The sequence below is a fragment of the Mus musculus genome, chromosome 14 (assembly GCF_000001635.26).
Source record: "Mus musculus strain C57BL/6J chromosome 14, GRCm38.p6 C57BL/6J".
Taxonomy (NCBI): domain Eukaryota; kingdom Metazoa; phylum Chordata; class Mammalia; order Rodentia; family Muridae; genus Mus; species Mus musculus.
The window spans coordinates 53,106,221-53,119,314 of NC_000080.6; the positions used below are offsets into that span (position 1 = coordinate 53,106,221).

General features: G+C 42.2%; 1 gene; it reads left to right on the forward strand.

Moving 5' to 3' along the window:
- Positions 1 to 13,094, forward strand: part of Tcra (T cell receptor alpha chain) — a 1,796,232-nt gene that overhangs the window by 678,254 nt on the left and 1,104,884 nt on the right.

Genomic DNA, 13,094 nt, shown 5'->3' on the forward strand with positions numbered 1-13,094 from the left:
ATTAAGCATTGGGAAAGCTGAAAGTGACATTGTTGGGAGAAAGAAACTTGGATTGTGGACTTAGGAGATAACAGAGGTTAAGAATTAGGTAGAGTGGCATAGACAACTATTTCAAAGAGATCCAAAGACCTTGAAGAAAACTAGGCAGCTATGCATAGATCATCACATGTTAATGGAAGATTTATTCCTTCTTTCTGTAGTATATTACCAAAAAAATGAAATGAATCATAGACCCAAAATGTAGCATCCAAGTATGAATCATTACATATCAAAAATGTATTACATTTGCATGGTGGGTCCTACCTACCGTGGAAGAGTTAAAGGAAGGACTGAAGAAGCTAAAGGGGATTGCAATCCCATAGGGAGAACAACAATGTCACCTAACTCAGACATCTCAGAGCTCCCAGAGTCTAAGCCAAAAACCAAGGAGCACTCTTGGTATGGTTTGTGGCCCTGGGCACATGTGTGGCAGAGGACTGCCTTGTGTGGCCTCAATGGGAGAGAATGCACTTAATCCTGTGGAAGCTTGATGCCCCATAGAAGAGGGATGTTGGTGGAGGTGAGGAGGAGGGTGGATGGCCAGGTGAAGGAGCACCCTCTCAGAGTCAAGGGAAGAGGGGGTGAACTACTCAGGAAGGGGGGCAACTTTTGGAATGTAAATAAATCAAATAACTTAATAAAAAATTAAAAGGAAAAAATTTGGATGGTGTGTGTGTGTGTGTGTGTTCATGTGCATGTGTGTGAGAGTGCAATTGTCTGAGAGGCAAGTAGAGGACATCAAATGCTCTAGAGCTGAAGTTATAGGCAACTCACAGCTGGAAACCAAACTTGGGCTCTCTGCAAGTACAGTTAGTGCTCTGAACCATTGAACCATCTCTTCAGGCCAAGTGAAGCATGCTTAAGTAAACAGGATTGTCATGAATCCGGCAAAGATTTCTAGGTTATGACAAAAAAGGGAAAGAAACAAAGTGAAGATAAAATAGCTGATTCCTATTGGAGTGAAAAACATTAACTTTTTACTGTTTTCAGTGATAGGAATTAGATTTAGGCCTCATGAATGCTAGGTAAGTGCTCCACAGAGTTCCAGCTATGCCTCTAAAGTGTTAATGTTTTAAAGCATAACATAGATAAATAGAAAAAGAATCCCAAAGGTACAGGAAATGTTTGCTAATCATGTATCTGCTTAGTCAGCGCCAAACAGAATGCATTAGCATAACATTTAAAAATTACTCTGTGATAGCATAATGAGAAACTCAACGTGGATAAATGATTGAATGCATGCCCTGCTAATAAACATTCATGGTGGCATGTGTCTGCAATTACAACACTCAGCTTGATGAGGCAGAAGGATTGTGAATTTGAACCTTGCCTGGGCTACACATGACTATTTTAAACATAACCAAAAGCACAAGGAAAAATAACAAACACAAACATTGTTTAGAGTAATGTAACTTCACACAACAAAATAGACAATATGAAATGAATATGAAATAGCGATATTGGCATAGATGTAGTCTTCACACATTGCAGGTAGCAATGTAAAATGCTGTGGTCAATAGTAGCTCTACTCCCACTTATATTCTGAATAGAATTGAAAACATGACCACACAGAAAGCTGAACCAAATGTTCAGGCTAGAATGTTCATGGTAACCCCAAAGTAGAATAGTTTAATGCCTATCACTAGTCACTAGTCGAATGCGAAGACATCATATCATATACGTTCAATGGGATATTGTGTAGCAATAAAGTGGACAGCATACAGATAAATAATAAAACATGATGTCCCCTAAAATCTAACAATGAGTGAAGATGCTGTGATGATTCTTCTTGGTTGGTTATCAGCTTGGCTATTAGTCTAGAATTAGAGAGTCCAGATATCAGGGAAATGAGTGTGATGGCCAGTGATGATGGGATGGTTATACAAATGTATGAACAAAATATCAATTATTGATATATAAATGCATATACAAAATATCCATTTTAAATGACCCAAATTATACAGCATATAAAGAATACAGCTGGGCGTGGTGGCTCACCCTTTAATCCCAGGACTTGGGAGGCAGAGACAGGTGGATTTCTGAGTTCAAGGCCAGCCTGGTCTACAGAGTAGTGAGTTCCAGGACAGCCTGGGCTATACAGAGAAACCCTGTCCCGAAAAACCAAAAAAAAAAAAAAAAAAAAAAAAAAAAAACGACCTCAGAAGATCTATTTAAGAAGTAAAGCTCTAGAAAGATGAAAAATCATATTATATAAATATAGCAATATAAACAAACAAGCAAAAGAAAATATAGTGGGTTAACTTTTTAATTTGATCCAGAGTCTGTCTCCTTTTCACAAAGACTTATCCTTCTGTCTCATTAGAGTATCTGGTGGGCCCTAAAGACTTCAAGTCCTGCACACTGGATTTCCTGCATCTCTACTTGATAAAGGACACTTTCTTTTTTAAAAAGCAGCCATATCAATTCTCTTTTTAAAAAAAAATAATGAATCTTAACTATCAAAACAAACCAATAACAAAACAACCTTTCCCCTACCCAATCATTTCCTAGTTGACTCATGAGAAACCCAAAAGTTTTACTAACTTAATCATTTACTAACTTAAGTTCTAAGTCTTACTGCAAGCTCTGAGAAAAAGTACTTAGAGAATCTCTTCACACTTTCTTTGAAAATCATCCCTTTGAATATGTTTATAATTTCCAATTTTTTTGTTCAAATCTACTTCAGTGAAGTATTCTCTAAGTACCACATATAGAAGGTTAACTCTTGGTATGTCATTCAGACTAGTTTATCTGCATGGATGCGCAATCTCTCTCTCTCTCTCTCTCTCTCTCTCTCTCTCTCTCTCTCTCTCTCTCTCTCTCTCTCTCTCTCTCTCTCTCTCTCTCTCTTTCTCTCCAGGCTGAAATTCCAAGATCAAAATATTGACTGTAGTTTTCTCCAAGGCCTCCCGCTTGACTTGTATTTAGATGACCCCTTCCCCCTAAGTCCTCACATGCTTTTCCTTTGAGGATGTTCATCTATTCTTATATGAACATCAGCCTCATTTAGTCAGAGTTGGCCTCATTTTGCCTTGATAATTTTTAAAGTTCCCGTCTTTGAATACAGTCACATTCTGAGGTTCTTAGTGCCTTAGCTTTAATGTAAACATTTTGGAGAGAGTGCAATTCAGGCCAGACCTGACATTAGATAAATAGTAAATGCATGACCCGGTGCCCTTGGGGCTTCTGGTGACACAGACATCATATATACCCTGGATGATGAGGCTTCTCCACATTCTCCTAAATGCATTTCTAGAGGAACAAGAAACATTCAGTCACAAACAACCATCAGAAATCATGACTCAAACCATAAAGAATGGAGCTAAATGGACCAGTGACAGAAATTAAACGTGTTTGTTTATTCAGTGCAAGTGCTTTTTCCTCTGTGAAAAGTAGATAAGGATTTGGGATTCTCTTAACTTTAGTTTTATTCTTTGTGTAGCTAATTCTTCATTTTTTATTAATATTTTATCTTTGCTCATTGTCCCATTTTCTAATTATCTTCCTGTCTGAACATAAATTCTGCTTTGTTTTAGCTTTATCATCTTCCCCCACCTCCCTCCAAATCTCATCTTCTTAGGAACAATTTTAGTTGAGTAATTTGCACTTCTCCTTTACCACCACAGTTAGGAAACCTCTGAGAATTTTATTTTGGTGGTTGTGGTGGAGTAATACGTGTGGGAGAGAGGGCTGTGGTCCCTTTCTTATACAACGCAGGACCATCTGTCCACGAGTGGTACTTCTCACAAGTTGTTGGGCCCTTCCACACCAATCATTAATCAAGGAAACATCCCATAGACATGCCCACAGGCTAATCTGATGGAGGAAAAATCCTCAGTTGACATTCTCTGGTCCCAGATGATGCTAGCTGGGTTTTTTGTTTGTTTGTTTGTTTGTTTTTTGTTTTTTTTGTTTTGTTTTGTTTTGGTTTGGTTTTTTTTTTTTTTTCGAGACAGGGTTTCTCTGTGTAGCCCTGGCTGTCCTGGCACTCACTTTGTAGACCAGACTGGCCTCGAACTCAGAAATCTGCCTGCCTCTGCCTCCCAAGTGCTGGGATTAAAGGTGTGCGCCACCACCGCCCGGAGCTAGCTTGTTTTAAATTGACAGAAACTACCCAGTAAAGTTTACCCCTCGACAACTTGACACACAAATGCATCACTATTACATGGTAAACTTTATTATCCTCCCAATATCTGATGCTAATATAAGAATTTAAACTTTTTAAAGTCCCACAATCTTTAAAAAATTTAAACATTTTAAAAGTTCAGTCTGTTAAAAAAAAAAATCTAACCTGAGCTGAAGCTCAGATGTTAAAAGTTAAGGTTCACAGAAGACGATAAAATATCAAAAGTCTTTTTAAAAGCCTGAAGTTTCTCAATTGTCCTTCTTATTCTAACAGGGAAGAATCAGACACAGTTGCAATTAGATAAATGCAAAAACAAAACCCAACAGTGCAAAGAGCTCAGGGTTTCAGGGTCTGGAACTCACTTGGAGTTTTTTTGGGCTCCACAGGGCTTGGGCAGTTCTACCATGGGTTCAGTCTGGCTACAATCTATACCTGCCAGTGTTCTTGGTCATTTCATGGTCCTGGGATCTTCGATGTCATGGTTTCCAGTACAATTGAGATAGCACCTTTACCAATAGCCTCTCTTCAGGCAGATTCTGATCCTACCAAGCATTGAGCCCAAATAGTATTTTTACGTCCCTTCACATTTTCAAAATCAGTTCCATGTGGGAAACACACAACTGCCAAGTTCTGCTGTAGTTTTATATACAGAATCCATGTCATGACCTTGAGAAAACGTGGGGCAGCGCTCCTGGGGAAATAAAGGGGGTGGGAGAACAGGAATTCCACCAGAGTTCTGGTGCTCTGGATGGGCAGACTGGGGGATTGCCATGCTCTCTCCATGTGGCCCCAGGTGGGCATCTGGCTGTGGAAAGCCATGGAACCCCAGTCTATGGGAGATGGAGAGGGAGCATTCCGGGGTCTCTGGGCCTCATGGAGGCCAGAGATGACAGGTGCTCAGTCTCAGATATCCGAGATATCTCTGTATATCTCAGAAGAGCTGAGAATGAAGTGGGGGCTCTAGGGGCAGCGGGCAGGGGGAGAGGGGGCGCTTGGTGGTCCCCACATGGGAGAGAGTCCTTGATCCAGTGGTGGCAGTTGGAAATGCTGGAATGTGGGAAGCCGCCCTCACATTCGCCGTTGCAAGATGGTGCTGACATCCTGTGTTCTAAGTGGTAAACAAATAATCTGCGCATGTGCCAAGGGTAGTTCTCCACTCCATGCTCTGCCTTCCCCATGACGACAACTCGGCCGATGGGCTGCAGCCAATCAGGGAGTGACACGTCCTAGGCGGAGGATAATTCTCCTTAAAAGGGACGAGGTTTTGCCATTCTCACTCTTGCTCTCTTGCACTCTTGCACTCTTGCTCTTGCTCTCTTGCGCTCTGGCTCCTAAAGATGTAAGCAATAGAGTTCTTGCTCTTGCTCTCTTGCGCTCTGGCTCCTAAAGATATAAGCAATAGAGCTCTTGCTCTTGCTCTCTTGCTCTCTGGCTCCTGAAGATGTAAGCAATAAAGCTTTTGCCGCAGAAGATTCCGGTTTGTTGCGTCTTTCCTGGCCGGTCGCGAACGCGTGTAAGAGTTGGTGCTGAGACCCGGGACGAGAAGACCCGGGACGAGAAGACCTGGGACGAGAAAACTCGGGACGGTTACCATCACCGGCGCAAGGAAGATCCCTCATTCCGGAACCAGAACTGCGGGTCATGGTAATGAAGTGTTCCCGTAAAACAGACTGTTGAGAAGGATCCAGCCTGGATTCAGAACTCTTCAGCTGGGGAATGGTGGTAATGAAGTGTTCCCGCAACACAGACTGTTGAGAAGGATTCAACTGCGTGAATTCAGAACTCTTCAGCTGGGGAACAGGGTACCCGTAAGTATAGCTTTACAAGGTAAGTCTGGTCTTGAACTTTCTAACGAAATTCAAGACAGTCTATCAGAAGTAAAGTGGGAAATAGCTTTACAAGGTACGTCTGGCCTTGAACTTTCTAACGAAATTCAAGACAGTCTATCAGAAGTAAAGTGGGAAATAGCTTTACAAGGTATGTTTGGCCTTGAACTTTCTCTAGTGTTAGGAGCCTTTTTGTTCCTTTTCACATGTTATCAAGCGGTTAAGGCAGGGCTGAAAATTCTGGATGAAATTCAGGGCAATTTATCAGAAGTAAAGCGGGGAGAGAGAGTAGGAGCAAAGAGGAAATATGGTACACAAAATAAGTATACAGGCCTTTCCACGGGTCTTGAACCCGAGGAAAAGTTTAGGTCAGGTAAGAATACCTGGGGAGAGATTAGAAGGAAGGAGAAGAAAAAAGAAAAGAAAAAAGATCAATTAGCGGAGGTCTCTAGGAGAAGGAGCCTATACTCATCAGTAGATGAGCTCAAGGAGCCATTTCTTAGTAGTTCTGAATCAGATGAAAAGGCTATTAGGGCCTGGAAGGCGCTCTCCCGAGCAGGTGAAGCCACTGGACAACTAACAAAGATTGTCCAGGGACCTCAGGAGTCATTCTCAGATTTTGTGGCCAGAATGACAGAGGCAGCAGAGCGTATTTTTGGAGATTCAGAGCAAGCCGCACCTCTGGTAAAACAGCTCATTTATGAGCAAGCCACACAGGAGTGCCGAGCGGCCATAGCCCCAAGAAAGAACAAAGGTTTACAAGACTGGCTCAGGGTTTGTCGGGAGCTTGGGGGACCTCTCACCAATGCAGGCTTAGCGGCCGCCATCCTCCAATCCCAAAAATGCTCCATGGGCAGAAATTAATCAACGCATAGATCTTGTCCAGGAACAACTAGATGTATTATGGCAAATAGCTCAGCTGGGATGTGAACAAAAGTTTCCGGGATTGTGCATTACTTCCATTCAGTATGAGAAATTTACTAGGGCAGCTAATTTGTCAAAAAGTCTTTCTCAGTATATGTTACAGAATTGGACGGCTGAATTTGAACAGACCCTTCGGGAATTGAGAATTGCCATCATTCAGGTCAACTCCACGCGCTTGGACCTGTCCCTGACCAAAGGATTACCCAATTGGATCTCCTCAGCATTTTCCTTCTTTAAAGAATGGGTGGGATTATTTGGAGATATACTTTGCTGTGGATTAGTGTTGCTTCTTTGGTTGGTCTGTAAGCTTAAGGCCCAAACTAGGAGAGACAAGGTGGTTATTGCCCAGGCATTTGCAGCTCTAGAACATGGTGCTTCCCCTGATATATCTATGCTTAAGCAATAGGTCGCTGGCCACTCAGCTCTTGCACCCCATGAGGCTAGTCTCATTGCACGGGATAGACTGAGTGTGCTTCAGCAGCCCGAGAGAGTTGCACGGCTAAGCACTGCAGTAGAAGGGCTCTGCAGCATATATGAGCCTATTCTAGGGAGACATGTCATCTTTCAAGAAGGTTGAGTGTCCAAGTGTCCTTCTCCCCAGGAAAAAATGACACGGGACCAGACCAGGACCCCTCTGGGTGATGAGCCTGGGAGGAGGTTATGTGTACGGCTCCTTTACCTGCACACTGGGGATTTGACCTCTATCTCCACTCTCATTAATATGGGTGGCCTATTGCTCTTATTAAAAGAAAAGGGGGATATGTGGGAAGCCGCCCTCACATTCGCCGTTGCAAGATGGCGCTGACATCCTGTGTTCTAAGTGGTAAACAAATAATCTGCGCATGTGCCAAGGGTAGTTCTCCACTCCATGCTCTGCCTTCCCCGTGACGACAACTCGGCCGATGGGCTGCAGCCAATCAGGGAGTGACACGTCCTAGGCGGAGGATAATTCTCCTTAAAAGGGACGGGGTTTCGCCATTCTCACTCTTGCTCTCTTGCACTCTTGCTCTTGCTCTCTTGTGCTCTGGCTCCTAAAGATGTAAGCAATAGAGTTCTTGCTCTTGCTCTCTTGCCCTCTGGCTCCTAAAGATGTAAGCAATAGAGCTCTTGCTCTTGCTCTCTTGCTCTCTGGCTCCTGAAGATGTAAGCAATAAAGCTTTTGCCGCAGAAGATTCCGGTTTGTTGCGTCTTTCCTGGCCGGTCGCGAACGCGTGTAAGACTGGAAGGCCTTCCCAAAGGATATTAGACATGTCTCTTTAAGGAAGGCCCATTCCATCGTTCAAGCACAGGGTTCTTGATGAGCAGAGACAGTCCATGGTTTTAGAGCTTTATTGCAGAAAGTCAGAGAAAAAGAGAGAAGGTAGAGAAAGCAAGATCAGCCATTGCCACATTTAGGGGGGGAGAAGGAGAGCTACAGATGAGAATAAAAGAGGTGAGAGCTTAAGAGAGAGAGGAGGGGCCAAGCAGCCCTTTATATAGTGGGCTGGGCTATCTTGCAGTTGCAGGGTAGCTGTGGGGAGGAGCATACCTCGCTATTGTCAGGTAACTGTGAGAGTGGAGTCTAGCCAGAATGCCAGGAGCTTGGGACATTGTCTATGAGACTGATATTCACAGGATTATGGAGTTAGGGGCTGTGTGGTGTCAGGCTGGGAGCATGTTTCTCTGGGAGCATGGATCACTGCTCTGTCCAGTGTAGGGTTTCTACTGGGTCTCTGGGATAAGTCTTGCTCGACCAGAAGACAGGCTACCTTTCACAGTTCCACAAGAAAATACTTCCCAGAAGAGTTTGACTCAGCCATGCTATTTTCTTATTAAGGACAGTAGATGTTTAGCTCTATATAACTAGCATCAATTATCCCTGCAAAGAGAAGAATGTTTCACTTCTACAGATTCTTAATTCAAATATGTAACACAAATGGTCTTTCTTCCATCTTTATTTCCCTCTGATACTTCGTATGGCAGACTTTCAGTATCTGCATTTTTCAGCATCCTTATCTTCCATCCTTCAATAAGAGCCCACTAGCTTCTGAGTGGTAAATGGCTTTTCCAGACCAAGACTCCAAAACCTTTCTGCAATACTCAACAAAAGCAACATAATCACTCTTCTCATAGCAACATAAAGCATCTGGTACCAATTTCTGTCCTTGCTTTCTTTCTATTATTGTGATAAACACTATGCCCAAAAGCAATTTGGGCAGAAAAAGGTTTACTTAATCTTAGAGCTCACAGTTCATCATGGAGCCAGGAACTGAAGATAGAACATTGTTTACTGGCTCACTTTTCCTGCCTTCTTATGTAAGTCAGGGTGACCTGCCTACAGGTGGTGCCACCCACAGTGGACATCAAGCAACAGTCAGAAGAATTCTCTAGAGACACGCCTATGGGCCTGTCCAATGGAGGCATTTCCTTATTCTATGTTTTCTTTTTCCAGGTGACTCGATTTTATGCCGAGTTGACAAGCAGTAACTACTAAAAATCTCAATCAATGTGTTCAGTTTTCCTTTTTTTTTGTTTTCACAAATAGCAGACAAGATTTAAATTTTTTATTAAAGATAATTTATATATGCTTCTTTTACTTACATGAACACGTCATACTTAATTCTAAAGTTCTAGTGTTCTTTATACCCTTGATGATTTGGTTTCCTTTTCAACCATCTTCTATTGCATTGCAAGATATCATATTTCCATTGAACATTGAAGGAAATACTTGTTCTTAAAAGGATACCCATAAGTTATATGTTTCTGTGTGTGTTATGCCTTTTACATTTCCACATAATTATTCTAAAAGGTCCCATATATTTTTCACTTCCTTGGGTGTTTCTTCTTTTGTTGAGTTACTATTTTTTATATCAATCTCAGTGGCTTGTTGAAAGATACTGAATACCAACTGTATATCTAATAGAGTTCAGAGTTCATCAAGTTGGCTGATAAACTATCACTGCAATGCACAAATGAGAAGCAATAAAATCAATATTGATAAATGATTTCTCCCTGCATAATCAACTTCCCTTTTTTAACTGCTTGCTATATGGAGTTTGAAATTTTTATGTTTTTAAGTAAAATATCTCAAATTTCGCAGACCGGGAAAGTATCTCAGTTCCACAGATGGCCAGCATTTTTAAAGAGAGTGAAAGGAAAAAGTATGCAGATAAGAAGAAAACTAGAAAAATAAGATGCAGAAGGAGAAATAGATATAGAAGATACTACTGTGTGTGACCAGTAATACATGGCCGGATCAATTTTTATGCATGAATTTTTGTCTGACTTGGACTTGCACAGGTCTCATACATTTATCACAGCCATCATGGGTTCATATGTACAACTGTTCTGCTATGTTTGGATAGACTTTGTAGTCACAAACTAACTCCACTCTTATAATTTTTCCACTTTCTCTTCTGCAAAATTTCTTGAGACGTCCCATATTTGGGTGGTCATCGTGAAGTCTCTTATATCTGTATCTTGCTGGTTGTGGGTCTCTGTGTTCATTTTCATAGACTTCAAATAAAAGCTTCTCTTATGAGATTTGAGAAAGGCATTCACCTATAGGTATAGCAATATGCCATTAAGCATCGATTTAATACTATATCCAGTTATCAGACTAATATAGTAGGTTCTCCTTTGTTTCAGTTATAGATTTCATCTCATAAATCAGGCCTTACATCCAATCAGAAGATGAGTGGTTATTCCCATTCTATCCATGCCTCTATTGAGTCATTGTTCATGGCTTGCCAGGGCAGTTATTATTATGGCACTCAGAATTCACAGCTGGGTAAGACTGATGGTTATTTTTGTCCTCTGGTGGGGTGCATAGCATCTTCCAGTCCTATGAAAACTGACCAGTAGAGATGAAGCATCTAAGTGAGTGCAAGCTTGATTTCTTCACAATCATGACTTAAACTTATGGAATTTCCGTGATAAGTTCTTACCATCAAGTGTTGTAGTGAAACTAAGAGCACTGGCACTAGTCTGTAATGTTTGAGGAGTAGGGTCTATGGGACCTCATTGGCCAACAATTCCGAAGAAGTAACCCATTATTTGCTCTGGACTTGTTAGCCTATCATGCCTAGTAGGAGTATAGTTTCCTGGTTATAGGATAACTTCATTAAAATATTTTTTATCTGTGATTGTATATTGTTTAGGAAGCTTCTAGAGACCTCCAGGTGACTGCTAAAAACTCTTCAGGGTTGGCTATCCTTTCCTTGTGCAATAGCATAAAAGGATAAAAGGAAAGAGTAAAATCAGTAACCAATTCTCAACTGGTTCTTTGAAGTCAGTTTCCTTTTGTACAACCCCTGCAGCAGACCCAGGCAATGTTTCAATGTCCCAAGAATTACTCTTATAGTACTATGTCCAGTTTTCTGTGGAACTGCCAAACTGATTTCCAGAGTGGTTGTACCAGCTTGCAATCCCACCAGCAATGGAGGAGTGTTCCTCTTTCTCCACATCCTCACCAGCATCTTCTGTCACCTGAGTTTTTGATCTTGGCATTCTGACTAGTGTGAGATATCTCAGGGTCGTTTTGATTTGCATTTCCCTGATGACTAAGAATTTAAACATTTCTTTAGGTGATTCTCAGCCATTCAGTATTCCTCAGTTGAAAATTCTTTGTTTAGCTCTGTACACCATTTTTAATAGGGTTGTTTGGTTTTCTGGAGTCTAACTTCTTGAGCCCTTTGTATATATTGGATCAGATGTAGGGTTGGTAAAGATCTTTTCCCAATCTGTTGGTTGCCGTTTTGTCTTATTGACAGTGTCCTTTGCCTTACAGAAGTTTTGTAATTTTATGAGGTCCAATTTGTCAATTCTTGATCTTAGAGCACCTGAGAACCTAGCAATACCACTCCTGGGTATATAACTAGAAGAAGCTCCAACATGTAATAAAGACACATGATCCACTGTAACCTCCCCCCCTCAGCCTGAAACCTGGCTGATCAGGTTTCACTGTTAGCAGGAAGAGAGCATCTGGGGTGGAGCCTGCCACCGTATCGTTCTGCCACTCCCACTGCTGCTACCTACAGCCTAGCTGTTCTGGAGCTATCACGTGGTCACCTGAAACTGGACTCCAAGGATGATTTGGCGGGAATGGGCCTCTTCCCTTCCCCTTCTTCATAACCCAGTGTCTCGGAATAGTAAAATTGAACCTTGATCAAACTGATGTCTTGGTTCCATCTTTCTTGTGCCGCCTAGTTCCCTCTTCTCTTCCAGATTCCAAGATGCCTCCCAGGCTAGAACCCAGACATGTGGGCTGCTGGCCGGCCGCAACAATCCACTATGTTCATAGCAACCTTATTTATAATAGCCAGAAGCTGGAAAGAACCCAGTTGTCCCTTAACAGAGAACTGGATACAGAAAATGTGGTACATTTACACAATGGAGTATTACTCAGCTATTAAAAACGATGAATTCATGAAATTCTTAGGCAAATGAATGGAACTGGAAAATATCATCCTGAGTGAGGTAACTTAATCACAAAAGAACACACATGGTATGCACTCACTGATAAGTGGATATTAGTCCAGAAGTTTGGAATACCCAAGATACAATTCACAGACCACATGAAGCTCAAGAAGAAGGAAGACCACAGCGTGGATACTTCAATCCTTCTTAGAAGGGGAATCAAAATACCCATAGGAGCAGAAACTGAAGAAAAGGTCATCCAGAGACTGTTCCACCTGGGGATCCATCCCATACATAGTTACCAAATCCAGACACTATTGTGGATGCCAACAAGTGCTTGCTGACAGGAGCCTGATATAGCTGTCTCCTGAGAGGCTCTCCCAGTGTGTGACAAATACAGAAGTGGAGGCTCACAGCCATCCATTGGACTGAGCACAGGGTCCCCAGTGGAGGAGCTAGAGAAAGGACCCAAGGAGCTGAAGGGGTTTGCAGCCGCATAAGAGGAACAACAATATGAACCACCCAGTATCCCCAGAGCTCCCTGGGACTAAGCCACCAACCAAATAGTACACAAGGAGGGACTCAAGGCTTCAGCTGCATATGGAGCAGAGGGTGACCTTGTGGGACATCAATGAGAGGAGAGGTCATTGGCCTTGTGAAGGTTCGATGCCCCAGTGTAGGGGAATTCCAGGATAGGGAAGTGGGAGGGGTGGGTTAGTGACCAGGGGTTGGGGGGAGGGTTGGGATAGGGGGCTTTCAGAGGGGAAATGAGGAAAGGGGAT